General features: G+C 49.6%; 1 long non-coding RNA gene across 2 annotated transcripts; it reads left to right on the top strand.

Annotated features, from left to right (window-relative positions):
- The first annotated feature begins 341 nt into the window (after window positions 1-341).
- Window positions 342-25,601, top strand: LOC128332479 (uncharacterized). 2 transcript variants are annotated; one of them, XR_008310666.1, is made up of 3 exons: window positions 342-551; window positions 1,645-1,774; window positions 2,530-3,028. It is a non-coding gene; the product is annotated as an uncharacterized LOC128332479 (long non-coding RNA). The 2 variants fall into 2 exon arrangements; XR_008310665.1 differs by lacking the exons at window positions 1,645-1,774; window positions 2,530-3,028 and adding an exon at window positions 24,553-25,601.

The raw sequence follows: 25,601 nt of genomic DNA, 5'->3' as shown, positions 1-25,601 counted from the left end.
CGGAAACTGTGCAGGGCGAGCAGTCGAAGGTCTTCGCATGATGCAGTGCTGAGTTGACGCTGGAGCTGTGAACTCTCTCCCCTTACACGTGCAGAGACAGTGTACGTGAGCAAAGGCGCCTGCCTCCTCTGAATTGTCCTGACACAATCTCTTTTCCACACACTGTGCCAAAAGTGTGACTCCCCCCTGCCTCCCCGCCCCCCCCTCGCCTGCTCCCAGTATATTTAGCTGTGTGGAACCTTCTACCTTTCCTTATATAGCAGAGGCCAAAAGGATTTCTCACTCTCCTTATTAATAGGCGGAGCGGAGTTTTGAGGCTCCGGCCAAAAATAGCAAGCAAACGTTGTACGATGTGGGGAGGGGGGGGGCAGAGAGATGTCCCAGCCTCGCTCGGTTTCAACAGAGTATTCCTCTGTCCTGGTGTAAGGTCCTGCCAGGGCCTTTGAATCGGGGTTATATATTTTAATATTTTGGACTATGGGGAAGGACAGCGAGCTTCAGCTCTGATGGCGTTCTTTTCGTGACATGTGGCGAAGACGATAAACTCAGAGGTAGGAATGTAACTTCTGGCATAGCCTCCTCGTTGAGTGTATTAGAGGTTTTTTGTTTTGTTAAAAAAAACACCCTCTTTTGCGTATTTGTGCTTGCAGCGATCCTGTGAGGAGGTCCCAATTGCGGTTTACAAATTGGGGCTCAGAGAGAAGCGATTTGACTGAGGTCACTCAAGCGTCTGAACCCAGAGGGGGCTAGCTAGGCTTTGCCCTCAGCTGGCTATTTATGTGAGGGTTGTTGTTGTTTTTTAAAGCGATAAAGGGAGAAAAACTGGGAGGCCCCCAAAAGCCATAGATTCGGTGTTTGGGGCACGGGAAATGTCTGCTCTCTCTTTAAAAGAAAAACAATATTTATTACCCCCCAAAACCCATAGATTTGGTGCATGGAAAACTTCTGCTTCTCTCTTTAAAAGGAAAAAAAAGTATTATTACCACCACAAAGTCATAGATTTGGTGGTTGGGGCACAGAGAAATTCTGCTCTCTCCTTTTGAAAAAAAAAAACACACACACACAGTATGACCACCCCTGCTACACTTGATCTTAGCCAAAACGCCGGAAAGCAGTTGCTAATTTCAACTGAGCAGGTGGTTTTGTAAGAGATGTGGTGGGAAGAATCTTTTTGTGAATAACTCCAGGATTGACTCAGTTATGCTTGGTGTTGGGCGGGGGGCAGGGGTGTGTGTGTGCCTGGGAAGTGCAGTCTAAGAAGCATCCCATTGCATTTCCATGTCCCCCCTGGCAGGGGGACATGGAAATGCAGCCTTTGAAGGGCAGAGAGGAACATGATCTACAGACTGGGCATGCCTCCAGGTCCTCCGCAGCATCAGAGAGCACTCTCTGGGGTTTGTGTTTACTTGGTGTCCACCCAACCTGGTCAGCACAGAGACTATGCCATGACCTCTGACCTGGCTAGACACCGGACGGAGAACCAAGATGGCGGCACTGGTTCTTGCTTGGTGGACTCCTTTAACTGGTTTGGCCCTCACACCAAGTGCCTGTCCCCACCAGTGTCCCCTGTCATTTGTGGGGAAAAATGATCCCTGCTGCTTTCTGACACTGGTCAATGAGTGTTCCACAAACTGTCGTCCCTAGGATGTATTTCATTTCCTCCCGAGACAGAACTGCTGATGCTCAGACATGTGTATCGATGAGCAGCACTGCAGCTGTGCACAGCCTTTTGAACAGCAAGCGCCTCGCCCAGAAAAGCAGTGGGGAGGAGCAGGTAAGGTCCCGCTCAACTGCTTTTAAAAGGAACTGATCCCCACCCCGCCAAACCAGTTCAAATGCCAGTGCCCTAAACAGTTCGGTGCTTCCCTAAGGAGGTATCAAACTGGTTCAGGCACATCCCTACCCGTGGGGTGGCGTGGCTTGGGCCCAACCAGCAACAAGTGATTGATGCCTGATGTGCAAACCTCCTTACAATGGTGGACCTGAGAATCTTTCATTCTCAACAAGCCAGTGATGCTACATAGGGCATAAAACATGGCAGGCGGTAGCCACTGGTGGGAATGTTGTTTGACAACCCTTGAGGAGGAGAGCTGGTCTTGTGGTGATTGGTTGATTGATTGATTGATTGGTTGGTTGATTAAGTGCTTTCAGGTCGGTGTCGACTCTTAGCAACCACATAGATAGATTCTCTCCAGGATGATCTGTCTTCCTCTTGGCCTCTAAGGTCTCTCAGTGGTGCGTTCATTGCTGTCGTAATCGAGTCCATCCACCTTGCTGCTGGTTGTCCTCTTCTTCTCTTTCCTCCAACTTTCCGCAGCTTAATGGACTTCTCAAAGGAGCTGGGTTCTTGCATAATGTGTCCAAAGTATGATAGTTTGAGCCTGGTCATTTATGCCTCCAGTGAAAATTCTGGTTCAATTTGTTCTGGGAACTTTTGTTTGCTTTCCTGGCTGTCCATGGTCTCCTCAAAAGTCTTCTCCAGCACCAAAGTTCAAAAACATCAATGCTTTTTCTATCTTGCTTCTTCAGAGTCCAGCTTTCACATCCATAGACTGTCACGGGGAAAACCATTGTCCGAACGATTCTAATCTTTGTAGGTATAGACACGTCACAGCATCTAAATATCCTTTCCAAGGCCTTCATGGCAACCCTACCAAGTGCTGGTCTGCGGCGTATTTCTTGACTGCTGGATCCTTGACTGTTGATGGTCGATCCTAAAAGGCAGAGGCTACCCACCACTTCAATGTCTTCATTGTCAGTTCTGAGGCTGGTTGCTGTACCCGTTGTCATTAGTTTTGTCTTCTTTACATTTAGCTGTAGTCCCGTTTTTTCACTGTGCTCCTTGACTTTCATTATTAGAGCTTGCTAGGTCTTGTGGGAGCAAGCATGAATTAGATTGTGAGCCCTTTGGGGGCAGGGGACCATCTTATTTATGTATTGTTTATTTTTCTATGTAAACCTCTTTGAGAACCTTTGTTGAAAAGCGGTATATAAATATGCGCCATATCCATCGTCGCATTGGTATGAATTGCCCCTTTGATTAGCAGGAGCTGACTTGCTTTGCATTTGGATGGCAGACTACATGTGTGAGCCCTATAAGATACAGCGCTCCCCTTAGGGGATGGGTCCATGGAAGAGCATCTGCGGTCCATCTCCAGGTAGGCCTGGGAGAGACTCAGAGCTGCTGCCAGTCAGTGTAGACAGTACTGAGCTAGATGGCCAAAGGTCTGACTCAGTAGACAGCAGCTTCCTACGAACATAAGGAGAGCCTTGTTGGATCAGGCCTCAGTGTTTCCCACAGTGGCCCACCAGCAAGCCCCTCTTCTCCCATTCCTCCCCTGTAGCTGGTATTAAGGACATAAGGACAGCCCGGCTGGATCAGGCCCAAGGCCTATCTTGTCCAGCATCCTGTACCCCACAGTGGCCCACCAGATGCCCCCAAGAAGCCCACAGGAAAGAGGTGAGGCCATGCCCTCTCTCCTGCTGTTGCCCCCCTGCAACTGGTATTGAGAGGCAACTTGCCACTGAGGCTGGTGGTGGCCTATAGCCATTGATAGAGCCATTTTCTAAGCCCCTTTTAAAGTAGCCTTGCTATGTCCCCCAGAATTTAGGGTAGCCCCCAGATTTTGGCTCCTCCACCCAACTGCTAAATTCCACCCAGATTTACACAGATTTCAAATGCGCTGCCCAGATTGCCCAGATTTTACTCAGGATCCAATCACATGGGAGGGCAGAGAAGGAGGGGAAAGTATACAAATCTGTCAAATAGATAGATAAAATGCAAATCAGGTGCCGCATAATTTGCATAATTTGCATATTAGGCCACATATATGGCCTAAATCCATATATTCCAAATATATGGATTTGAGAAGCTTGAATATGGGAACCCTATTTTAAAGTAATCCAAGCTAGTGGCCATCACCACATCCTGTGGCAAAGAATTCCACAGATTAATTATGTGCCACGTGGGGAAAAATACTTCCTTTTCAGTCCTTCTGTCCTTTTCCTGTCAGTCCTAAATTTCCTGGTCTTCAGTTTCATGGGATGACCCCTGGTTCTAGTGTTGTCAGAGGGGGAGAAAAATGTCCCTCTCTCTCTACTGCATGCATAATCTTATGCACCTTGATCATGTCTCCCTGTAGTCACCTCTTTTCCAAACTAAAATGGTCTGGCCATAAGGAAGGTATTCAGAGGTTATCCTTCTCAACTAGTTGCTACTGGTGGACGTGTCATCCTAAAATAGAAAATGAAAATAACCCCTCTCTACCACCATGCAAAGAGGCCCACCTCAGTCATTTTACCGAGGGCCCCCTCAAACCTGGATCCGGCTCCAAAGCAGTGCCTGAGTCATCAACCTTACTCCCGAGTAGGGCCCACAAAATGGCTGCTGGCCTCCTCTGTGCGGATGCCTATTGCTGAATCTAGCAACTGCTTCTTTAAGAGGATGCGCTGCTCTTAAATAACAAGACGGCATAATCCTGTAGTAGGGTGTGCAGTAGTGTTATGTTTCTGGAAGAGACTGATCACTGTAGGTTTCATGTCTGTGTATTTAAAATGTGGGGCAGTTGTTCTCCTGTCCCGAAAGCAACTTATTTTTATTCAGGACGCCAGCGCCATTTTTCTAGATGATCTTGACACAATCAGGGCAGTTGACAGCCCTCTCCGCAAGAGCCACACTGGAATTTGGGGCTCTGCCTTTTAAAGGTTCCTGAGCTGGTATTATAACAGCTGTATGACAAACAGAACAGGGGACATTTTCCCCCCACTGTGGCATCTCCCTGCCAAGAAAAGCTACACCAGTTGCATTTCTGCCTGTTAGCCTAAAGACACACGACCTCAGCCAGGAAAGAGAGGCAGCAAGCTAACACAGGGCCACGGCTGACTCCTTTATTCCTCTCCCCCGCACTGTGGCAGCGACGCCCCTAATCTTACCCTGAATATTGCTCATGTGTGTGTCTGTCCAAAAAGCACCACTGTACACAACACTTGTTGTACCACAGGGTGGTTTGTGTCTTGCTATATACATTCGACTTGCCAACTGCAGCCCCCGCAATGGCTCCTGCACCTTTAGAAGCTGCACAGAGAGGAGAATTCTAGCCGGTGCAGCTTCTCTGTTCATTGCCTCTCTGTGATGACAAAAGCAGCACCAGGAGAATCTCTCTCTTCTAGGAAACTTTCAGAGCAAGGGGTCTTCTGGGTTTGGATCTGGCCACCTTAATCCACATGATCCAGTGGGCTGCTGGGTCAGGTCATTTCCCAGTTTGGGGTGAGATTTCATCAATATGCTGATGATACTCAGCTGCACTTTGCCACCCCAGACCATTCTGGGGATGCTGTTTCTGTGCTTACTCGATGCCTGGAAGCTGTTAAGGTCAGAGGCGGATTAACATAGTAGCAAAAGTAGCATTTGCTACGGGCCCCGCGTTTTTGAGGGCCCCACACGTCCAGCTTCCAACTGGGAATTAAAGTTAAAACTTTACCTGTTTTATTTGGTGCATGTTAGATAAAATATCCCTTTTCTGCTAAATGTCCCTTTTAAGAGAAGGCCCAACACAGCATTTGTCCAGTGGCTGTTGCTGGTGCCTTCCACATTTTTATTTTTAGCGAGTGAGCCCTTTGGAGACAGAGAATCATCGATCCACTCTTCATTTTTCTATGTAAACCACTTTGAGAATTTTGAATTGAAAAACTGTATACACATGTTCACTGATGTTGTAGTAAGGGTGAGTTTGTGGCTTGGTCTCCCATACTCCAAAATATAGCAAATGAAAAAAATGAATCACTTTACTATGCAAGTAAATAATTTATGTTTTAATATTTATGTGGATTTTTTAAAAAATTTAGGGCCCCTTTATAACATATGCTACAGGCCCTGCACTAGCTTAATCCGGCCCTGGTTAAGGTCTGGATGAATCAAAATAAGCTCAGACTGAATCCCACCAAGACTGAACTACTCTTACTCAGCCCTCGTACTGGCCAACAGCTGGATGTGAACTTTGTTTTAGATGGGGTGGTGCTGTCCCCGAAGGAGCTTGTACATGACTTGGGGGTCCTTTTGGACTCGCACCTCCTGCTTGAACAGCAGGTGGAGGCTGCGGCCAGAAGTCCCTTTGCCCAGCTCCATCTGATTCATTAATTATGCCCTTACCTTGATCAGCAAGCATTAATGACAGTGACCCATGCCATTGTCATCTCCCGCCTAGATTATTGTAACGCTCTTTATCTAGGGTTACCTTTGAGGACGATCGGAAAGCTACAACGGGTCCAGAATGCAGCGGCTCATTTACTTACGGGTGCCAGAAAATATGACAGGGTAACACCTCTCCTGCAGTCACTGCACTGGTTGCCTATTCGTTACCGAGTTCAATTTAAGGTCCTGGTTTTGACCTTCAAAGCCTTGTGGAGTTTGGCACCTGTCTACCTACAGACTCGCCTCTCCCATCCAATTACATCCCGTCCGGTCAGATCTGCTCAGATGGCCCTTTTGTCGGTACCTGATTTCCGAGAGGTTTGGTGTGCTAGGACCCGTGAAAGGGCCTTCTCAGTTGCTGCCCCACTTCTCTGGAACTCCCTTCCCCTGCAGATTCGTTTAGCTCCTTCTTTGTTGATTTTTAAATCCCTATTGAAGACTTTTCTTTTTCGCCATGCTTTTACCCTGTAGTTTATCTATTTCCCCCCCTCTGTTAGTTACTTTAGTTTTATTTAGAATGTAATTTTAATGCTGTCTTGTTTTGCATGTTTTTGTACACTGCCCAGAGTCTTCGGAGTGGGCGGTATATGAAATGTTTCAAACAAACAAACAAACAAATTATAGCACTTAAACATCTAGGCAGCATGGGAATAGCGACAGAGCCATGCTGAAACCAGAAATGCCACTAGAGGATGGGTCTGCCTGGTTGATTGAACAGGTTCCCCAAAATGGGTGCCCCTGCCCTAAATGTTGTTGGACTACAACTCCCATCATCCCCAGCCACAATCACCTTCAGCCGTTGTGGCTCAGGATGATGGGAGTTGTAGTCCAACAACATCTGGGGAACCCAGGCTGGGAATTCATAGCGCAGTGATTTTGGATTTGGAACTGGAAGGAGACCGCAGCTGAAATCCTGGCTCAGCCGTGCAGTTTGCTGAGCGACGTTGGCTGCATCACCACTGAACCTACCTCACAGGGTTCTTGCGAGGATAAAAGGAGCTGCCCAGGCTTCCTCTGAGGGAGGATGTAATCCCAATATAATACAACTTCCATCAGGGGCTGGATTCGACTTGGCTTGGAGCATGGAGATCTTGCCCAAAGCCAGGGTTGGCGGGTACTGGCATTTGTTGAGGGGGGCAGTGACAATCTGATCTCAAAGGGCCCCCTAATTTTCCTTGGGGGAGAGGTAAACATAATTTGCAGTCAGTGAAGAGGAATGTGAGTGTGCACATTATTTTATTTTATTTATTTATTTATCTATTTATTTATTTGATTTGTATACTGCCCTTCCAAATGGCTCATTAATGCCCCAGAGATCCTCTACAGCAGGGGTTCCCCGCTGGTTGCACTCCAGATGTTGATGCACTACAACTCTCATCATCCCCTGCTACAATAAATTGTGGCTGGAGATGACAGGAGTTGTGGTTCATCAACATCTGGAGTACCACTGGTTGGGAATCCCTACTCTACAGCACTGTCTCAAGGGTTTCAGGCACGGCCTTCCCTAGCCCCTTGGCACCCCAGGAGTTGCGGTCAGGTGCCTCCCTCCCTCCCTCCCCCCCAATGCAGCAGCCGCTGGTGGTTTCTCATGGCTATCCACCCCTCCCCTCATCCCCTCGTGCTGCGTATCTCTCATTTTTGTGCTATTTTTGGCCAAGAACTTGGGGTGAAGAACTGCACTACCATCTGTGGCCATTATAAGGGTGGCGCTGCAGTGCAGTGGAGATCAGGCTGTGGTGGGAAGGAAGGAAGAAAGGAAGGAAGGGGAGAGGAGGGAGGGGAGGGGGAAGCTGCTTGCCTGGCTGCCCTTCTGGGCCTTCCACAGCAGCTGCTCCTCCTCCACCCCCACTGGACCAGTGGCAGTGAGGGGGAGGAGCTAAGAGCATGTGGGCAGGGCCAGGGCAACCAGCCATATTAGGGAAACCCACCAGGGTTCTCCTGCAGGGCCAACAAAAACCCTGCCCTGGGGTGGTGCACATGATCCTGGAGCACAGTCAGGAGGACATGCTCTTTGTGGCCCAGATCCAGGGAGGAGAGCTGATCTGACAGTAGTGTGCACAAATTGTCCCCTTTGCTAAGCAGGGTCCCCTTGGGTTTGCATTGGGATGGGTGACTACATGGGAGCACTGTCTGCTGTAAGATCTTCCCTTTAGGGCAGAGGTGTCAAACTGCGGCCCTCCATCTGTTTCTGGCCTACAACTCCCATCATTCCCAGCCACTGTGGCCAGTAGCCAGGGATGATGGTCGTTGTAGGCCAACAACAGCTAGAGGGCCGCAGTTTGACACCCCTGCTTTAGGGGATGGGGCCGTAGATCAGAGGTCAAATGTCTGCTTGTATGCAGAAGGTCCCAAATTCAAGGCAGCATCACCAGGTACGCCTGGGAAAGACTCCTGCCTGAAACCTTGAAAAGCTGCTGCCAGTCAGTGCAGACGATACTGAACTAGAGGGACCAATGGCCTGACTCAGTATAATGCATCTTGCTATGTTCTACCCTGAGTAAGTCGGAAGCGGCAGATTGGGACCAAGTGAAAGCCAAGACAGTGTATGTAGCATTTGGCAAGGGCAGTCTTAAAGAGGTGGTGGAGGGATAGTCTTGGCCTCCCTCACTGAATGTTAATTTTAATTTTAATTTTTTAATGAATACTTATGCCGCAGTAAGGAATAGTATGTAGGCATCAGGGCCAGCAGCAGCTGCTGCTGTAGTCGAGCAGCTAGCAAAGGCCACCGTTGATGCCTGAGACCACCTGTGTGCCCACACAGCCTTCATGTGTGTAGCGGGGAGAGGCAGAGCAACTCTCTGGGGGGCAGGGCCAGTGCTACCATTAGGCCAAACAAGGCAGCCGCCTAGGGCGCAGACCTCAGAGGGGCGCAGAGTGTATCAAATCAATCAAAACAATTTGTGTGCCAAAATATCTCAATCTTTTGTATTTGAGAAAGATAATCAAAAATTGATGTATTTCCTATTCTTGCAATATAAAATAAATTTAGCAGTCTCAAGTTTTGTACTTTTCATTTCCCCCCCTACAAAACATCTGCTTTTGAAAATCGAAGTTGAAACCTTTTTTGGGGGGTGGGGTGCAAGTACTTAGCCTTGCCTAGGATGCAAAATAGTCTGGTCCCGGACCTGCCGGGGGTGGGGGGAGGTAGGAGGGGGCCTGCTGAAGACCTCCAGAAACCTGGAGCTTGTAGGTAGAATTCTACTCCCATTATTGTGCCCGAAGAAGTCATCCCAATGAAACAGGTTTAATTAAACAGAGCTGGCCACCTGGGCGCTTTCCTGATGACACGCTGTTCAGCAGTAAAATCCTTCAGCGTGGCAGGATCGTTTTGAAAACGTAAATAGCTTGCGGGGAAATACAGCTGCTTTTCCCCCCTGCGACGCGCATGCAACGTCGTAGGACTAAAATGCCAGGGTAGAATCCGAAAGGAGTCATTGGAAAGGTGAACGGCACCTGGCTGACAGCACAGGGACTTCGGTGTCACAAAACAGGCAGTACAGAAGCACACACAGCAGACATGTAGTGACACTGTCGGAGCAGGTAATCTGGAAAGTGCCCTGTTTTTATGGACCTGGAAGTATTCCCTCTGCCTTCGCCAGTTTCCCTGGCTGTGGGTCTGCTCTGAGGCCATGGACTGACTCTGCCACGGGCCACGCCCAGAGCTTTGCGATCTGTAAAGACTCGAAGAGTAGAAATTAAACTTTCTTTTCTGTTCTATCAAGAATGGAAAGGAAAGGAATTATTAAACACGATCTGAAAGTGGATATGTGTGTATACGTGTGTGCGTATACCTGCATGTGTGTGTGCAATGCATTCGTGGGGGCGGGCGGGTTTACCTGTGCACACACCAGTTCAACATTTCATTTCTGAAGGCTCCACAGACCTGCCCAGGAGAGAAGGCAAACAAACTCCAGATGTATTCACATGCCGGGGGTCCGTGTACAGCAGAAGGCAAGGGCGCCTTCTCTGCAATGTGCACACACCCCTGGCAATATTAGGAGGGATTTCATGAGCAGAAGTCTGCAAACTCTCATCCCCGGACAGTTGGAAAGTAAACTCTGTGTGTGCACGCACGTGTGTGTGTGTGTGTGCGTGCATGTGCACGCATGTGTGTGTAGTGCACGCACATGGACGCGCCTCTGCCCAGGGTGGCACTCATTCTTATTTGGAGGGGCTGTCTCTTAAGGGGGAGGGGGCTTGGAGAATCTGATGCGGGCGGGCGGGGGGAGCCCCCGAACTCTGCCCCAAGAAGCGTCGCTCGGTCGCTGCTCGGGGGGGCCCAGGCAGGCAGCCGCCTCACCTCCTCTGCACCTGGAAACCCCTGCAACGCTCAGCTCGCCTTCCGTGCCGCTGCTGCCGCTGCTGCTGCTGTGGCGAGATCCCTCCCCTCCTCCGTTGCGAGGAAGGAACTTCTCAAGCTGAACTGCCGCTGCCGCCGCTGCCGGCTTCCAGGGAAGAGAATGCGGGCGCGATGCGCTGGGAGTTTGCTGTGGCAAAGTCAAGAGGAGCAGCAGCAGAGAAGCGCTTGGGAGGCGCGGGGGAGAGATGCTGGCAGGCGGCGCAGGGCACCATCCCGCAGGGCCCCGAGCCCCCCCGCGAGGATGGCAGATCGCCTCCAGGACTGTAAGTGATGGGGTGGGGAGAGGGGGCAGAGCAGAAGAGGTGGGGGGGGCGGATCTCTGGGCACACTGCAGAAGAGTTGGGCGTGTTTAACCTTCACCAGTACAGAACTGCTGCTGCTGCTGGTGGTGCTGGTGGTGGGCAGGCAGCCTTCTCCCTAGAGACACCTTTTTGGCCAGCCGGCACATGGAGAACGGGACGCCCCACCACCACCACCACCACACACCCCTCCTGCATTTTGGGTCCTGGCCTCACCGCTTTGCAAGGGGTGGCCTTCTCTGGGGAGGCCAGGGGGTCTTCCTCCTCCTGAGAGCAAAGGGGTTGGCTCCCAAGTGGGACTGAGGGCTGCCATGGTCTCCTTTCCAGGGGGTCCGGGACGAAGACCCCCTCCTTAAGGGCACCGCCAGGGATGGGAGAGATGGGCAGGATGTGGCATCCAAGGGTGGGGGCTCCGAAAGGGATGGCCGCAAGGTGCTTCGTGCTTGCACCTTCTTTTTCTCTGCCCCCGGGAGTTTTGTGCAAAGTGAAGCACCGATCAAGTGTCCAGTCCCACTGAGGTCTGCAACTTTGGGGGACTTCTTGGTCTTGGATTCAATTCAAAGAGCAGGATTCATCAGCGCCTGCTTGAAGCTCTGAGCACAACCACACAGATCCCTATGCAGAGGGGTTGGGGGATGCATGATGACAATCCTTCTCCCACTTCAACCCTCCCCGGGCACCCAAAGTGCAGAAGCTTCCAGTCGCTGGCAAGGGTGCGTTGATTTACTCTCAGGGGCCCTAGGCCTCAAATCCTGGAGGTGGTGGGGAGCAGTCCTATGTAGATGTTCACCGCTAGAAATATCTTGCGTCTGTACTATAAAATCAATATTTTATTTTTTTAAAATGGAAATATCACCAGGGAATTTATCGCATTGCTGTTCTCTTGACTGGCAGCTTTCCCCTCAAAGAAATCTGAATGGAAGAGCCTTTCTAAGAGTGGGCCCACCCACCTCTATTAAAGGATTCTCTCTCCCCTAATTTGGAAAGTGTAAATTGAATAGCAGCCCTGGGGGGTGAAATCAAGGCATCAGCTTGCTTGGGGCTCCTAAACATTTCATGCAGGTTCCTCGATCTTTGAAATATTTTTTTTCCCCAGCCGGCGTTGTCATTTGTGGGCAAAAGGTGGCTGCCACCAAGTTGGGAGACCAGCCATTTCGATTGACTGGGGGACTGAATTTTGGTGTCGTGTGTTTTCCACCTTGGCTGCTCCAGTAGCCAAGGTGATCCCTTTTGCTGGACCAGTCGTACACATTCCAGCTCGAATTGCTTTGGGTGAGACAGGGGGATGAGTGGTTTAGGGTTTCCGCTCCCTAACCAGCAAACCTTGTTGATGTAAAACAGGGTGTGGATTTGAAGAAGTTCCAGACTTATTTTCTTGGAGCCACTCTGTTCTTTTTTTCTTTTTTCTTTTTGGTCTTTCTTTCTTTTCTTTTTCTTTTTTTTTTAATGTGTTCATCTGATAAAGTGGCTAATGCAGTCACTTTATAATGGGATCGATTGAGCTGGCGGAGGAAGGGGGCAGAAGCGGGAACGAGGCCAAGCCATGGCAGTGAGTAGTGGAACCTGGAACATCTCTGTTAAGTGAGAGGCTGCAGAAGCCATGGGCCAGAGCTGGAAGCGAGCAGATTAAGCAGTGAGAGACTTCCTTTTATAGCAAATGCCGAGCAGCAAAAGGAGCGTGTGTGTGTGTGTGTGTGTGTGTGTGTGTGTGTGTGTGTGTGTGTACGTACGCATTTGTGCTTCCCTTTATCCAATCCTCCTTTGGCAGTTTCTCCAAGGAACACGTCATCAGTGCTGTGACTTGGCTGGATTGCTCCATACGCTGCTGAACCCCAGTCCAAGTATTCTGGCATTCAATCCTGAGCTGGGCAGAATCAACAAGCTCTCCTTCCTCAGGATCTTCCCAAATTAATATTAGGATTTCTGGTGTCATCCACCCCTTCTTCTGCTCAGAAACATTCCAGCTCCGTAGTTAGTCAACAGATCATTTCAAAGGTGCAGACCTTGGAATGTGGCGCCACAGGGCTGGTTCACACACGTGTGGATGGACACCTCTTGGACCTGCGTTTACGTTTGGACCTGCGTCACAGCAGTGTTCCCTATAGCAGCGATTACCAGATGTTGTTGACTACAATTCCCAGGATCCCCAGCTGCAATGGATTATGGGCATTGTAATCAACATCTGGGAATCCCTGTTACAGGGAACATTGGTGTGAAGCAAGTACAAATGTAACAGTTCTCAAGCACAGAAAAAATCAAGAGGTGTCCATCCACACGCTGATCTGGGGACATAAGAACATAGGAACATACCTGCTGGATCAAGCCCAAGGCCCATCTAGTCCAGCATCCTGTTTCACATAGTGGCCCCTCACCAGATGCTTCCGGAAAGCCCACAGGCAAGAGGTGAAGGCATGTCCCCTCTCCTGCTGTTGTTCCCCTGCAACTGGTATTGAGAGGCATCGTGCCTCTGAGGCTGGAGGTGGCCCACAGCCACCGGACTAGTAGCCACTGAAAGACCTGTCCTCCATGAATTTGTTTAAGCCCCTTTTCAAGCCATCCAAGCTGGTGGCCATCACCACATCCCCTGGCAAAGAATTCCATAGATTATGTGCCGTGTGAAAAAGTACTTCCTCTTGTCGGTCCTAAATTTGTCGGACCCAGAGAGCCAGCGTGGTATAGTGGTTAGAGTGCTAGACCAGGACTGGGGAGACCTGAGTTGAAATCCCCATCCATGCATAAAACGTACTGGGTGATTCTGGGCCTTATCTCTCTGAGTCACTTATCTCTCAGCCTCGTCTCCCTCACAGGATTGTTGGGGGATAAACATAACCATGTACACCCATGCTTGTTGTCACATGGATTCCCAGATGCTGTTGACTACAACTCCCAGCATCCTCAGCTGCAATGGCCTTTGCCTGGGGGTTATGGGGGTGTGCACCCGGGCGGGGGGGGCAGCCCCCTTTCAAAATGAAGCCTTGCAAGTTTTGGAAGTGCTTGGGGAAGAGACAGGAGAGAAGGCTGCCAGCAGCTCCTCTCCTTGGGCTTCTGCGGGCTTTGCAAAGACCGTGAGGAGAGGCACTGCTTGCAAAGTCTGCAAAGGTCAGCTCGATCCCAAAGTACTGCTCTGAGGGGGGTGTCCGGGGTCATCTTACTGCTCTGCTGACACCCCAATGATCTGCTGCCTGAAGTGACTGTCTCGCCTTGCCTCATGGAAGGGCTGCCTTTGCACGGTCATCACTTCCTTTCCTTACATTTGGTGACTGTCAACAGATGTGGGGTAATATGCTCCCCACTTCCCCACGTGGTTAATGCCACAAGGTCTTCTTTCTTCTTGGATAAAGAAGCATTGGAGGCTTATGGCTTCTTTGCGATACTCTGTTTTGGGTGGGTTTGTTTGTTTGTTTGTTTGTTATGAATACGCCAGCAGAGCCGAGTGGCGCTCTCCCTGCGTCCTCTCCCCCTGCTCGATATAAGAGATCCACCACTTTAGAAGGTGCCTCTTTGCTCAGTTAGCAGGACCAAAATGCTGGAGAGAGAATCTGGGTAGGGCCTGCCTGTCCGATACGACACGATACGATACGACACAACAAATATTTATATACCGCTTTTCAACAAATGTTTCCCAAAGCGGTTTACATAGAAAGAAGGTAAATACATAAATAAAATGGCTAAAACGACTCTCTGTCCCCAAAGGGCTGGATAGGGACCCAGCTCCTGCCAGCACCTGCCTCCCACACAATCACTCCTCCCTCCTCTAGGCTCTTACCTTGCTGTTTGGGTTTTCATGACCATTGATCGGGAGCACACCCAGCTCTCCTAGCTGGCTGGGTGCACCTCTGATCCTGATTAGAATTGTGAGAACCAGCCTACCGCAGAGGAACGGATAGAGCTCTTCTGCCAAAGGGACTTCTATCTGCAGTGGTCCATTCGCACACGTAGATCATCACATGATGTTGCAATCAAGAGTAAAAGGCCATTCTGGCAAGGGGTGATGGGAGTTGTAGTCCAGCAGTATCTGGGGGACCCGAGTTTGAGAACCCCTGCCCTCGGCAAATTAATCAGCTCAAAAACACGCGGATGCTGCAGGAAACATCTTCCAGCAACCAGTTCTAGATTTTGCACATGGAATGATGTTTTGGAGGGGTGTGTGTGTGTTTGTGTGTTGTGGGAAGAGGCCTAGCCATTTCCCTTTGGGCATCTCCATTCTTTCAGAATGTTGGTGTTTCTTTGTTGATGCCAGTTCTCTGCAGAGGTGACTCTGCCAAGAATTTCCCAGCCTCTGCAAGGTCGCGGAACAAACTGGTTTCCCAGCCCAGCCTGGCAAGGCTTGTAGTCTCTTTGTAAGCCATCTGGGAAGGTGCAGGCCCGTGGCTTGGGCAGTCGTGTGCATCCAGCAGGGCTGGAACTGGACATTTCTGGGCATACTTCAAAATCTGCGTCACACACACACACACACTGCCGCTTTGGTTTTTTCAGCACAGTGACAATTCTACAACCCTACTTCTTAGTTCTGTCCCACACACAAAGTTTTCGGCCAGGGATAGGCAACCTATGGCATGGGTGCCAAAAGTGATGTGCAGAATGATTTTCAACCGCACGTACGTGGACTCCTGAAATGAGTCTGCAGTGCTGAATTTAGCCGACGCCAGTTCTTCTGTGGTAGATCATCCCCAGTTTCCAGAAAGGGATGCTGAAATTTCTCATTGTCTGTATCTAGTAAAATACATTATTGGTGGGAGCTTCTCAGAAATTCTGTTTGTCCAAGACAGTAGCAGCTCATCCTAATGAGCCGGGGGGGGACGACCAAAAGTTGTTCCTCTCTCTCCTGCCCCACCCAAGAAGCACTCTCCCACACTGCCTGCAGGCTGTCCATTCATCAGGTAGAGCTGCACAGTTAACCATGCAGCTCTACCTGATGAATGGCCAGCCTGCAGGCAGCATGGGTCGGGCAGGAGAGAAGGGAATAGCCTGAGCTGCCAGGAAGCAGAGGCAGCTGCATCTCCTGCTGCACCCCCCTGGCTCCTTAGGACATGCCACTACTGGTCCAGGGCAAAAGCCTAGACTGGGCACAAATTTTATTGCATTTCCGAACTGCAAATTCCCACTAGATACAAAACAGAGAGACCACTGAACCTTACCAGTGAATCACATTGGATCACACTAAACTGGTGAGATTTATTTTTCAATTTATTCTAAATTAAGTTTATTAAGTATTTTAAGAAAATTATTTACTTTAGATACAAGGACAACTGTTTAATTATAGAGCGGGGGGAGGGGGAGAGAGACCCACATTAAAACGTATTTCTTGCACACGAAACCTTAGAGTGATGTGGTATTCTATCCAGATTCTTTTACATTGTGTTGTTGAGAAGTTTGTCCCAGTGGGGATCCTGTTGAGCGTGTGGGGTGTGGAGTCAGAAAGGGAAAGGGAGGGAAAGGAGAAGAAGAAAATGGAGTTGTTTCTCAATAAGCACTTAGTTAAATTTACATAAGCCACCTTAAGTTGTGCAGCGGGGAAATGACTTGACTAGCAAGCCAGAGGTTGCCAGTTCGAATCCCCACTGGTATATTTCCCAGACTATGGGAAACACCTATATTGGGCAGCAGCACTATGGGAAGGTGCTGAAAGGCATCATCTCATACTGCGCGGGAGGAGGCAATGGTCAACCCCTCCTGTATTCTGCCAAAGACAACCACAGGGCTCTGTGGGCGCCGGGACTTGAAATCGACTTGACGGCACACTTTACCTTTACCTAAATCTACATAAGATTTCTTTGTGTTTATGAGGGGATCCACTATAAAACAAGTGAATAAATGAATACTTGACACACCACTTCTGAAAAGCGGCTGACCCCAGTTTTAGACGTTTGATGGGGGGGGTGAAACTAGCTATTTAAAACAATGAGATCATTCAAAATATGATGTAAAATAAATAAATCCCCACAATCAACAGTTGTGTTCTACCCAGTTTTGGGAGCTGTGTGTGCTGCCAGTTTTTGGTTGCGTGGAAGCAAGGGAGGAGGGAAACCTGGGTAGAAGTGATTGTGTGGAAGCAAGGGAGGAGGAAAAGCTGGGTAGCGTATCCTCCTGCCTTGCTTCCCCACAATCACTTCTACTCAGGTTTCCCTCCTCCCTGACTTCCATGCAACCAAAAACTGGCAGCACACACAGCTCCCAAACCTGGGTAGAACACAGTTTTTGATTGTGTGAATGGCCTCAGTGAATCTTTCCGGTGCTAATGTGGAAAGAAGCCCATGTCGTCGGCCACAGCAAAGGGAGGGGACCCACTGAGTCAGCAGCTGCTGGTTACTAGCTAGGCCTGATCCTCCCCAGGGGTCCAGGGCAGGCACCAGGAGCGCCCCCAGCTTTTTCACTGGGCCTTTGGGGGCTGCCTTCGGCTGACTCTAGTCTCGGCCACCCTTACTCCACTTTTAGTGCGTCAGGTGGAGAGCTGGTCTTGCAGAAGTGAGAATGAGTTGTTCCCTTTGCTAAGGAGGAGTTGCCTGGCTTTGCATTTTGATGGGTGACTGCACTGTCTGCTGTAAGTTATTCCCCTTAGCGGGTGGGGCTGGACCTCAGTGGTAGAGCATCTGCGTGAATGCAGGAAGTTCGGTCCCTGGCAGCATCTCCAGGTTGGGCTGGGAGAGATTCCTGCCTGGAACCTTGGAGAAGCTGCTGCCAGTCAGAGTAGACAATCCTGAGCTTGATGGGTCAAGGCTCTGTCTCGGTACATAGGAACCTAGGAAGCTGCCTTATACTGAGTATACTCCTTTGGTCCATCTAGCTCAGTACTATCTACACTGACTGGCAGCAGCTTTCCGAGGTTACAGGCAGGAGTCTTTCCCAGTCCTATCTGAAGATGCCAGGGTCTTCCACTGAGCTAATATGGCCCCCCTCCCCTCAGGGGAATCTTGTACAGAGCTCACACATCTAGTCACCCATTCAAATGCAAACCAGGGTGGACCCTGCTTAGCAAAGGGGACAATTCATGCTTGCTACCACCGGACCAGCTCTAAAGCAACTTCCTGTGTCTCTCTTTACAAAATGGGGAAGCCTTGTCTCTGAGGCCGTGTGTAGAATGCCTTTGCTTTCTGAAGGGAACGTTGCCTCAGCGGCCTGGAGAGCATCTGGCTGTGTGGAACTGGGTGAGGGGATTCTCAGGATCGCCCAAAAGCGGGCTAAGGGAGCCTAGCCCGCTTTTGGGTGATCGTCTGCTGCAACAGGAGCTGCACAGCTGCCCAAAATACCCCTCCCCTTAGCCGAGGGGCTCATGTGTCGCCGTGGGGCGTGGCGACACAAGAGTAGACCCCCAACCGGGAGGCTTCAAGCAGCCTCCCGGGATCAGGGGTCTCTCCAGGATTTGCGCGGGGCATCCTGGAACTTCTAGGGGCTGCTCGGCCCCCGATCCCTGCAGACCCCACCAGCTCCATGACGGGACCGGCAGTCGTGTGGGCGAACGATCCAGCTGCCCAGGGCTTCGTTCCAATCGTCTGCAGGGAGAGGAGCCCCCTTACAGCTCTTCTCACTGATCGCGAGAAGAGCTTTAGTGTCTTGCATTTGGCCCTTGGTCTGCCTGCCTAAGATGGCTTGGACTGAATCTTTGGGTGCTGCTTTACAGGGAGGGGTCTGGGTGTGAGATGCAGTGTTTCCTGTCAGAGGGAATCCCCGATGTTGTTGACTACAACTCCCAGGATCCTCAGCTGCAGTGGCCTTTGGCTGGGAATGCTGGGAGTTGTAGTCAACCACATTGGGGATTCCCTCTTACAGGGGACACTGGTGAGGTGGCAGGCAGGCAGGCAGGCAGATGAGTGGGAAATGCTTGCCTTGGCTACTTGGCCGGCTGCTTCACCTGCTCAGCAAGCGGTTACTGGAGCTCTGCAGGAGGTCGTAGGTCAGGTTACAGCAGACAACGGGTCCCTCCCAAAGGCATAGAGACCCAGCATGGCATAGTGGTTAGAGTGCTGAACTAGGACCGGGGAGACCCGAGTTCAAATCCCCATTCAGCCATGAAACTAGCTGGGTGACTCTGGGCCAGTCGCTTCTCTCTCAGCCTCACCTACTTCACAGGGTTGTTGTGGAAGAGAAACTCAAGTATGTAGTACACCACTCTGGGTTCCTTGGAGGAAGAGCAGGATAGAAATGTAAAATAACAACAACAACAACAATAAAACAACCAGTCAATAACACCTGTCTGACTGTGTAAATAAATAAATAAAGACGATATCTATAACAATTGACAATAAAATTCTGGCATCCCAGGTCCTTGGGAAGGACTCGATGTCTGGATAAAACAAACCAGTCAATAACACCTGTCTGACTGTGTGAACAAGAAATAATAATAATAACAATACACCAGATATAACTGTAGTTGAGAAGAAAGAAAAACAAGTCAAAATAATCGACATAGCAATACCAGGGGATAGAAGAATAGAAGAAAAAGAAATAGAAAAAATAATAAAATACAAAGATCTACAAACTGAAATTGAAAGGCTGTGGCAGAAAAAGACCCAAATAATCCCAGTGGTAATTGGCTCCCTAAGTGCAATTCCAAAAGACCTTGAAGAGCACCTCAACACCATAGGGGCCACAGAAATCACCATCAGCCAATTACAAAAAGCAGCTTTACTGGGAACAGCCTATATTCTGTGACGATATCTATAACAATTGACAATAAAATTCTGGCATCCCAGGTCCTTGGGAAGGACTCGATGTCTGGATAAAACAAACCAGTCAATAACACCTGTCAGCGGCACCAGGGCCAAAGGCACGTGTCACCATATGGACATAGGAAGCTGCCTTATACGGAGTCAGAGCATAGGTCCATCTAGGTCAGTATTGTCTACACAGACTGGCAGCGACTTCTCCGAGGTTGCAGGCAGGCAGGAGTCTTTCTCGGCCTGATCTTGGAGATGCCACTGAAGGAATCTGGGACCTTCTGCATACAGATGCTCTTCCCAGAGCAGCCCCATCCCCTAAGGGGGATATCTTTCAGCGCTCACATGTTGTTTCCCATTCAAATGCAACCAGGGCAGACCCTGCTTAGCAAAGGTGATAATTCACACTTGAATTATGGGAAATACCTCTATCGGGCAGCAGCGATATAGGGAGATGCTGAAAGGCATCATCTCATACTGCGCAGGAGGAGGCAATGGTCAACCCCTCCTGTATTCTACCAAAGAGAACCACAGGGCTTTGTGGGCGCCAGGAGTCGCCACCGACTCGAAGGCACAACTTTACTTTACCACAAGACCAGCTCTCCTCCCCTGTCATGGTTGAGAGTTCAAAGAACCCGGGGGCCCCAGCTCCTGAGGGGGCCCCAGCTCCACTGCCACACTGACAGGCAGCAGCTCTCTCGGGTTTCAGATGGAGAAGCCTCTTTCCCAGCCCTACCTGGAGATGTTGCCAGGGAATGAACCGGGGCCTTTTGCATGCAAGCAGGTGCTCTGCCATGACGCCATCCCCTAAAGGGAATGCCTTGCAGCAGACAGGGCTCCATCCAAATGCAGACCAAGGCTAGCCCTGCTTCGCAAAAGTGGACAATTCATGCTGGCGACCACAGGCGACTGGACTAGATGGACCTTGGTGGTCTTGGCGTCGGGTTGGTGGAGGGCTTTGGCCAATACCTTGTGGGCCCCCTTCATGGTTTGGGGGTTGACGTCCTGGCCATCTGTCGTGACCCCAGAGCCTTTCACATCCTGAGTAAGGAATGGGGCAGAGAGCCTGGGAGAGGCGCTGGACTGAGAGGCCCCACTGACCTAGGCACCTGGTGGCCTCCTGCTATTGGGGACTTTCACACCAGATGAACTGGAAGAAGCCCAGTCAGTACTCCCAGCAAACCCTGAGGTCAAGGCCCTGCCAATCTGCTCCAGTTTGGAGGAAGATGCTATGATGGAAGCTCCCCATCGCTATCAGAGCAGGTGCCTATGCATCCAGGCATGGCCCCTTTAAGGACCACAGGTTGCTCCTGGAAGCGGTGGAGCCAAGTCACCCTGCCTGAGGAGAGCAGGAGTAGTTGAGGAAGAGACCCTGCTGGAGCAACTTCCGCTTGGGATGTGATGCCCACCTCTGAATTCTCCTGCTCAGCTCTGAACGTGGTCCTGACCTCTTCCCCGGGAGCTGTCCAGGGTTCTGGGGCATCCCTGGTCCTGCTTCCAGGTGAAACTGTAGTCTAATACAGGCGTTACAGGGGGGCCCGGGGGAGGAAGTCCTGCCCCTGTTGTGTCAATCACCATGCTGTGTCAATCACGCTCTGCCACTCATGCTTACAGCAGGGCTTGTCTGAAGAGGGGAACGCTCAATGCATGGTAGCGGGCACTCTAGGGATTGCAAGACTGGATCAATTACGGAAGCGCCCGATTATGGGAGTACCCTAACCCTAACCCCTCCCATCTTTTTCTTGTTCCTCAACTCTTTCTTTCTTTCTTTCTTTTCTTTCTTTCTTTTTATCTCTCTCTCTCTCCCTTCCTGAGTTAACAGATCTTGTTCATCTTGTTTCCTCATCTAATTCACACAATGACATCCTCCTTCTCCTGAAGGGGCTCTTTCCTCCCTCACGACCCCTCTCTTTGCAGACCCCTGCCTACTATCCTTTATATATATAAATTCCTCTCCTCTACAATCAAGAACATATTTCAACCAGTAACAGTTGCGTTCCAACTGTCCTTAACCATCATAGGCTCCTCCTCCCTATCTGCATATGGAATCCCCACTGCCCAATCACCATGGTGCAACAGGCTCCTCCTCCCTATCTGCATATGGAATCCCCACGGCCCAATCAGGTGCTTCTGTTCGCAAACTCTCACAAGAGTTGCCACACACGGGATTAGCTATAGGTACACCTTAGAAAATTATATACAGTATATAGATGGCAGCGTTACAATCATTATAAGCAACATAAAATCCACCCGAGGCAGCATGTGAAGTGAGGCACCTCCAATGGCAGCAATGGAGTACATCTTGTTGCCCTGCCGGTGCCTCCCACCTGAGGTGACTGCCTCATTTCACCTCATGAAAGGGGTGCCCCTCAATCTGCTATTATAAAACCAGCAAAGGAAACAATAAATCTGTTAAAAGCCTGGAGAAGAAAAGTGTGTGTTGGACCTGGTATATCTCTCCAGGGAAGTAACTGCACAAGTGGGAATGGGCAAATCCTGTTATCCTGTGGCTTAGCGATAGTCTTCTGGAAGTTTCTGCTGGTTCTGAGGAAAACACTGATGTTCCAGCCATTCCTTTGAAGTCCCACATGGAAATGTAAAAGCCTTATCTATAAGAAAAGCTGGATGTGGTCCTAGGTGGGTTGCAAATGGTTTAAAATCAAGAGATAGTTAATTAGATAAAACTAACTGAATCCGCACAGAGCACCTGTGCACTACTGCACTCAGCCTTTGGCCTCCCCTCCAGAGACTTTGCTTACCTGTCCCCCCACACTCACCTGTTCCTCCCCCCACCTACTCGCCACTCGCCTATTCCTCCCCACTGCCGCTCGCTGAGCTCGCCCGTTTGTCCCCTGCCCACTCACCTGGCAGCTGTGCCCATTCGCGCTCCCCCCCCTTGCTCAGTGCTTGCCCGTTCTTTTCCCCCACCCACTCACCACTTGTCCATTCATCATTCCCCACCACCACCGCGTTCCTCCTCATGGTCTCAGCTGGTCTCTTTGCCTCACAGAGAGGCCTCATTCAGCCCCAGTGCAGGCCGACCTGTCATTTGGCCAGCAGGCGGGCCCGGAGAAGAAGGCTGCACCGCCCTTGCTGCTGCCTGCTCAGCCAGTCTCCTCGTGAGAGGGATGACCATGGTCAGGCTGCCTGCTGTTTTCTCTCTCCACCCAGTCGCCTGGCCAGCCACTGCCAGCCTGCTAGTGCCTGCTGCTTCCTCTTTCCGGCTTCCTTTTTGTGCCCCCACCGCCCGCCCACCCATTCACCTTTTTTTGTGGCTGCCTGCCACTTTCTCTCCCCCCCCGCTTTCTCTCCCCCCGCCACCACTTTCTCCCACACACACACCACTTTCCCCCCACCCCCCGCCACCGCTGCTGCTTTCCTCTCCCACTCCCAGCAGCTCGCTTGCAAACTCTTGCGAAAGCTGCCACACATAGGATTAGCCACGGGTACGACTTAGAGAATGATATATATATAGATTATTTAGATAACAGAAAATGTAAGGGAGGGCTTATAAAATAGTCCCCTGCTAATTAGACAAAGAGACACGTTTCAAAGTGGTGGTTCTCTTGTATTTAGTAGGGGGAGAGCAACTGGCCCTGTCCAACCCCAGCAGAGTATCTCTCCAGCAGTTGTTGCTAGTCTCAACCTTATTTATTTATTATTTATTTATTGCATTATGAAGCCTTCTGTTTCTTTTTATTTATTTTTTTTTGCTTTTTAAAATCTTATTGGTTTTTACAATATCTTAACAATCCCATTACATCTAATTAAGTAAATGCCTTCTGTTTCTTTTTAGACTATGAGTTCTTTGGGGAGAGGGAACCATCCATTTGTTTGTTTGTAAACTGCTTTGAGAGTGGTATATACAAAGTATATAAAGAGTGGTATATAAGTAATAGTAGTAGTTGTTGTCATCGTCATAGTGGTAGTAGTGGTGGTAGTGGTGGTGGTGGTAGTAGTAGATGATGGCACATGAGAGCCAGCGTGGTGTAGTGGTTAGAATGCTGGACTAGGATCAGGGAGACCCGAGTTCAAATCCCCATTCAGCCATGATACTTGCTGGGTGACTCTGGGCCAGTCACTTCTCTCTCAGCCTAACCTACTTCACAGGGTTGTTGTGAAGAGAAACATAAGTATGTAGTACACCGCTCTGGGCTCCTTGGAGGAAGAACGGGATATAAAATGTAAAATAATAATAAGAATAAGAATAAGAAGAAGAAGAAGAAGAAGTATACAATTAACTACGTAAGTCGAGGGACCACTGTACATAAAAGCAGCACTTTAGAGAGCCAGATCATTCGCGCCCTGGGTGCAATCCCAAAAGACCTTGAAGAGCACCTCAACACCATAGGGGCCACAGAAATCACCATCAGCCAATTGCAAAAATCAACTTTACTGGGGACAGCCTATATTCTGCGACGATATCTATAATAACAACAGCAACAACACTGATAATAAAATTCAGCCATCCCAGGTCCTTGGGAAGGTCTTGATGTCTGGATAAAACAAACCAGTCAGCAACACCTGTCTGACTGTGTAAACAACAACAGTAATAATATGCATACATAAAGGCAGCGCTTTAGGGAGTCAGATCATTCCAAAGAAGTTCACAAACAGATTATAAAAATGACATCCACATCCTGGTGGTGGTGGTTGTTTGCTGCAATGTTTAGAGCCAGCGTGGTGTAGTGGTTAGAGTGCTGGACTAGGACCGGGGAGACCCGAGTTCAAATCCCCATTCACCCATGATACTTGTTGGGTGACTCTGGGCCAGTCACTTCTCTCTCAGCCTAACCTACTTCACAGGGTTGTTGTGAGGAGAAACGTAAGTATGTACCACTCTGGGCTCCTTGGAAGAAGAGCGGGATATAAAATGTAAAATAAATAAATAGTATTCACAGGTATACTGCCTCTGATCATGGAAGCCGCATTTTGCCATTGCTGCTAATAAATCTATTTCCATTTATCTTTGAGGTTCTCTAATCTAAACTCCCTCATCTCTTTGTTCCTCTAATCTCTGCTAACAGGCTTTTAAATTATGTTTTCTAGGGATCTTCAACATAAAGACGGACAAAGCTGCCGCCTGCTGAGTCAGACTCTGAGTCCCTCTAGCTCAGTATCGTCCACACACACTGACTGGCAGCCGCTCTCCAGATTTCAGAGACGGGTCTTTCCCAGCTGGTGGAGACGCCGGGGACTGAACCTGGGCCTTTCAGCTTGCCAGACTGGTGCAGCTCCGCCACTGAGCACCGCCTTCCTTCTCCGATTTCTTGGGCTCCACTGAACGGCACAAGGCACGAGGTCCTGCAGTTTTCTCCCTCTCGCCTTCTCCTTCCCTCCTGAGCCTACATACTTCTTCATATGCCCATATGGAGTCGGCCGGCGTTATGGAATGTTAAGAAGTATGTATTGTTGGGACGGAATCCCTGCCTGGAATGGAAACGTCGGCCTTCCATCTGTGCTTCAAGAAGAAGGAACTACTCCAGCTGATGAGATAAAAAGGGCCGCAGCTCTTCAAGGGAGACAAAGGATGCTTTTTGTGCCCCTGGGGCTGGTCAAAAGGAACCAGATCGACTGGCAACTGGATTTGGTCCCCTTCAACCAGCTGTAGTAGCACATGTAGCCGTCTGCATATCCGTCCGGCTTAACAAAGTCTCCAATAAATATTACTTAAGTGCAGAAAAATCCCAACCCAGGCCAGATTATTATCTGCTGAAATCCTGAAAGGCCCCATAGCATTAGCCCCCAAAATTATTCTAACAAGAAGGACAATGAAAATGGAAATAACTAGTAGGTGAGGGCTGTCGTTGATCAAGGGAAGTCATTTTGCGGTTGTTTTTTTAAAAAAGTTTTTTACAGCTTTCTCTTAGCATATGCCAGTGTAAAAAGTAGTGCATTCAGCTACTTTAAGCAGCAGGATTGTCTATGCAAAATTTGGTGTCTGTAAGTAATTGGGAAGTGTGGCTTTATTTTGCACAAACAAACCCTTCAAAATATAGAATAGATACAATTTTTATATACAGTATGTAAGACTTTTTAAAATTAATGTGCTTGCAAAAGGGAAATAAAAGAACAATTTGAAATTTGTAGGATGTCAA

Source organism: Hemicordylus capensis, chromosome 7 (assembly GCF_027244095.1).
Source record: "Hemicordylus capensis ecotype Gifberg chromosome 7, rHemCap1.1.pri, whole genome shotgun sequence".
Lineage (NCBI taxonomy): Eukaryota > Metazoa > Chordata > Lepidosauria > Squamata > Cordylidae > Hemicordylus > Hemicordylus capensis.
Note: the sequence above shows the minus strand (reverse complement) of the source record. Positions and strands in the feature narration are given on the sequence as shown.